This window comes from Phyllobates terribilis, unplaced genomic scaffold (assembly GCF_046119375.1).
Source record: "Phyllobates terribilis strain yellow unplaced genomic scaffold, ASM4611937v1 Scaffold_8__6_contigs__length_399053987, whole genome shotgun sequence".
Lineage (NCBI taxonomy): Eukaryota > Metazoa > Chordata > Amphibia > Anura > Dendrobatidae > Phyllobates > Phyllobates terribilis.
Window position 1 is genome coordinate 175,799,588 of NW_027362768.1, and position 6,000 is coordinate 175,805,587.

The window sequence follows — 6,000 nt, forward strand, 5'->3', positions numbered from 1 at the left end:
TGGATGTTATACACTGGAGACGAGGGGCTGGATGTTATACACTGGGGATGAGGGGATGGATGCTATACACTGGAGACGAGGGGCTGGATGTTATACACTGGAGACGAGGGGCTGGATGTTATACACTGGAGACGAGGGGATGGATGCTATACACTGGAGACGAGGGGCTGGATGTTATACACTGGGGATGAGGGGATGGATGTTATACACTGGAGACGAGGGGCCGGATGTTATACACTGGAGACGAGGGGCTGGATGTTATACACTGGAGACGAGGGGCTGGATGTTATACACTGGGGACGAGGGGCTGGATGCTATACACTGGAGACGAGGGGCCGGATGTTATACACTGGAGACGAGGGGCTGGATGTTATACACTGGAGACGAGGGGCTGGATGTTATACACTGGAGACGAGGGGCTGGATGTTATACACTGGGGACGAGGGGATGGATGTTATACACTGGAGACGAGGGGATGGATGCTATACACTGGAGACGAGGGGCTGGATGTTATACACTGGAGACGAGGGGCTGGATGTTATACACTGGAGACGAGGGGCCGGATGTTATACACTGGAGACGAGGGGATGGATGCTATACACTGGAGACGAGGGGCTGGATGTTATACACTGGAGACGAGGGGATGGATGTTATACACTGGAGACGAGGGGCCGGATGTTATACACTGGAGACGAGGGGCTGGATGTTATACACTGGAGACGAGGGGCTGGATGCTATACACTGGAGACGAGGGGATGGATGTTATACACTGGAGACGAGGGGCTGCATGTTATACACTGGGGACGAGGGGATGGATGCTATACACTGGAGACGAGGGGCTGGATGTTATACACTGGAGACGAGGGGCTGGATGCTATACACTGGAGACGAGGGGCTGGATGTTATACACTGGAGACGAGGGGCTGGATGTTATACACTGGAGACGAGGGGCCGGATGTTATACACTGGAGACGAGGGTCTGGATGCTATACACTGGAGACGAGGGGCTGGATGTTATACACTGGAGACGAGGGGCTGGATGTTATACACTGGGGACGAGGGGCTGGATGCTATACACTGGAGACGAGGGGCTGGATGTTATATACTGGAGACGAGGGGCTGGATGTTATACACTGGAGACGAGGGGCTGGATGTTATACACTGGAGACGAGGGGCTGGATGTTATACACTGGATACGAGGGGCTGGATGTTATACACTGGAGACGAGGGGCTGGATGTTATACACTGGAGACGAGGGGCTGGATGCTATACACTGGAGACGAGGGGCTGGATGTTATACACTGGGGATGAGGGGATGGATGTTATACACTGGAGACGAGGGGCCGGATGTTATACACTGGAGACGAGGGGCTGGATGTTATACACTGGAGACGAGGGGCTGGATGTTATACACTGGGGACGAGGGGCTGGATGCTATACACTGGAGACGAGGGGCCGGATGTTATACACTGGAGACGAGGGGCTGGATGTTATACACTGGAGACGAGGGGCTGGATGTTATACACTGGAGACGAGGGGCTGGATGTTATACACTGGGGACGAGGGGATGGATGTTATACACTGGAGACGAGGGGATGGATGCTATACACTGGAGACGAGGGGCTGGATGTTATACACTGGAGACGAGGGGCTGGATGTTATACACTGGAGACGAGGGGCCGGATGTTATACACTGGAGACGAGGGGATGGATGCTATACACTGGAGACGAGGGGCTGGATGTTATACACTGGAGACGAGGGGATGGATGTTATACACTGGAGACGAGGGGCCGGATGTTATACACTGGAGACGAGGGGCTGGATGTTATACACTGGAGACGAGGGGCTGGATGTTATACACTGGGGACGAGGGGCTGGATGCTATACACTGGAGACGAGGGGCCGGATGCTATACACTGGAGACGAGGGGCTGGATGTTATACACTGGAGACGAGGGGCTGGATGTTATACACTGGAGACGAGGGGCTGGATGTTATACACTGGAGACGAGGGGCTGGATGTTATACACTGGAGACGAGGGGCCGGATGTTATACACTGGAGACGAGGGGATGGATGTTATACACTGGAGACGAGGGGCTGGATGTTATACACTGGAGACGAGGGGCTGGATGTTATACACTGGAGACGAGGGGCCGGATGTTATACACTGGAGACGAGGGGCCGGATGTTATACACTGGTGACGAGGGGATGAATGCTATACACTGGAGACGAGGGGATGGATGCTATACACTGGAGACGAGGGGATGGATGCTATACACTGGAGACGAGGGGATGGATGCTATACACTGGGGATGAGGGGATGGATGCTATACACTGGAGACGAGGGGCTGGATGTTATACACTGGAGACGAGGGGCTGGATGTTATACACTGGAGACGAGGGGCCGGATGTTATACACTGGAGACGAGGGGATGGATGCTATACACTGGAGACGAGGGGATGGATGCTATACACTGGGGACGAGGGGCTGGATGTTATACACTGGAGACGAGGGGCTGGATGTTATACACTGGAGACGAGGGGCTGGATGTTATACACTGGAGACGAGGGGCCGGATGTTATACACTGGACACGAGGGGCCGGATGTTATACACTGGACACGAGGGGCTGGATGTTATACACTGGGGATGAGGGGATGGATGCTATACACTGGGGACGAGGGGATGGATGTTATACACTGGAGACGAGGGGCTGGATGTTATACACTGGGGACGAGGGGCTGGATGTTATACACTGGAGACGAGGGGCTGGATGCTATACACTGGGGATGAGGGGCTGGATGTTATACACTGGAGACGAGGGGCTGGATGTTATACACTGGGGACGAGGGGCTGGATGCTATACACTGGGGACGAGGGGCTGGATGTTATACACTGGAGACGAGGGGCTGGATGTTATACACTGGGGACGAGGGGCTGGATGTTATACACTGGGGACGAGGGGCTGGATGTTATACACTGGAGACGAGGGACTGGATGCTATACACTGGGGACGAGGGGATGGATGTTATACACTGGAGACGAGGGGCTGGATGTTATACACTGGGGACGAGGGGCTGGATGTTATACACTGGAGACGAGGGGCTGGATGTTATACACTGGAGACGAGGGGCTGGATGTTATACACTGGGGACGAGGGGCTGGATGTTATACACTGGAGACGAGGGGCTGGATGTTATACACTGGGGACGAGGGGCTGGATGTTATACACTGGAGACGAGGGGCTGGATGTTATACACTGGGGACGAGGGGCTGGATGTTATACACTGGGGACGAGGGGCTGGATGTTATACACTGGGGACGAGGGGCTGGATGTTATACACTGGGGACGAGGGGCTGGATGTTATACACTGGACACGAGGGGCTGGATGTTATACACTGGGGACGAGGGGCCGGATGTTATACACTGGACACGAGGGGCTGGATGTTATACACTGGGGACGAGGGGATGGATGTTATACACTGGGGATGAGGGGATGGATGTTATACACTGGAGACGAGGGGCTGGATGTTATACACTGGAGACGAGGGGCTGGATGTTATACACTGGAGACGAGGGGCTGGATGTTATACACTGGGGACGAGGGGCTGGATGTTATACACTGGAGACGAGGGGCTGGATGTTATACACTGGAGACGAGGGGCCGGATGTTATACACTGGAGACGAGGGGCCGGATGTTATACACTGGTGACGAGGGGATGAATGCTATACACTGGAGACGAGGGGATGGATGCTATACACTGGAGACGAGGGGATGGATGCTATACACTGGAGACGAGGGGATGGATGCTATACACTGGGGATGAGGGGATGGATGCTATACACTGGAGACGAGGGGCTGGATGTTATACACTGGAGACGAGGGGCTGGATGTTATACACTGGAGACGAGGGGCCGGATGTTATACACTGGAGACGAGGGGATGGATGCTATACACTGGAGACGAGGGGATGGATGCTATACACTGGGGACGAGGGGATGGATGTTATACACTGGAGACGAGGGGCTGGATGTTATACACTGGAGACGAGGGGCTGGATGTTATACACTGGAGACGAGGGGCCGGATGTTATACACTGGACACGAGGGGCCGGATGTTATACACTGGACACGAGGGGCTGGATGTTATACACTGGGGATGAGGGGATGGATGCTATACACTGGGGACGAGGGGATGGATGTTATACACTGGAGACGAGGGGCTGGATGTTATACACTGGGGACGAGGGGCTGGATGTTATACACTGGAGACGAGGGGCTGGATGCTATACACTGGGGATGAGGGGCTGGATGTTATACACTGGAGACGAGGGGCTGGATGTTATACACTGGGGACGAGGGGCTGGATGCTATACACTGGGGACGAGGGGCTGGATGTTATACACTGGGGACGAGGGGCTGGATGTTATACACTGGAGACGAGGGGCTGGATGTTATACACTGGGGACGAGGGGCTGGATGTTATACACTGGGGACGAGGGGCTGGATGTTATACACTGGAGACGAGGGACTGGATGCTATACACTGGGGACGAGGGGATGGATGTTATACACTGGAGACGAGGGGCTGGATGTTATACACTGGGGACGAGGGGCTGGATGTTATACACTGGAGACGAGGGGCTGGATGTTATACACTGGAGACGAGGGGCTGGATGTTATACACTGGGGACGAGGGGCTGGATGTTATACACTGGAGACGAGGGGCTGGATGTTATACACTGGGGACGAGGGGCTGGATGTTATACACTGGAGACGAGGGGCTGGATGTTATACACTGGGGACGAGGGGCTGGATGTTATACACTGGGGACGAGGGGCTGGATGTTATACACTGGAGACGAGGGGCTGGATGCTATACACTGGGGACGAGGGGATGGATGTTATACACTGGAGACGAGGGGCTGGATGTTATACACTGGGGACGAGGGGCTGGATGTTATACACTGGGGACGAGGGGCTGGATGTTATACACTGGACACGAGGGGCTGGATGTTATACACTGGGGACGAGGGGCCGGATGTTATACACTGGACACGAGGGGCCGGATGTTATACACTGGGGACGAGGGGATGGATGTTATACACTGGGGATGAGGGGATGGATGTTATACACTGGAGACGAGGGGCTGGATGTTATACACTGGAGACGAGGGGCTGGATGTTATACACTGGAGACGAGGGGCTGGATGTTATACACTGGGGATGAGGGGATGGATGCTATACACTGTAGACGAGGGGCTGGATGCTATACACTGGGGATGAGGGGCTGGATGTTATACACTGGAGACGAGGGGCAGGATGTTATACACTGGGGACGAGGGGCCGGATGTTATACACTGGAGACGAGGGGCTGGATGTTATACACTGGGGACGAGGGGCTGGATGTTATACACTGGAGACGAGGGGCTGGATGCTATACACTGGGGACGAGGGGCTGGATGTTATACACTGGAGACGAGGGGCTGGATGTTATACTCTGGGGACGAGGGGCTGCATGTTATACACTGGAGACGAGGGGCCGGATGTTATACACTGGAGACGAGGGGCCGGATGTTATACACTGGAGACGAGGGGCCGGATGTTATACACTGGAGACGAGGGGCCGGATGTTATACACTGGAGACGAGGGGCTGGATGTTATACTCTGGGGACGAGGGGCTGCATGTTATACACTGGAGATGAGGGGCTGGATGTTATACACTGGAGACGAGGGGCTGGATGTTATACACTGGAGACGAGGGGCTGGATGTTATACACTGGAGATGAGGGGCTGGATGTTATACACTGGAGACGAGGGGCTGCATGTTATACACTGGAGACGAGGGGCTGGATGTTATACACTGGAGACGAGGGGCTGGATGTTATACACTGGAGACGAGGGGCTGGATGTTATACACTGGAGACGAGGGGCTGGATGTTATACACTGGAGACGAGGGGCTGGATGTTATACACTGGAGACGAGGGGCTGGATGTT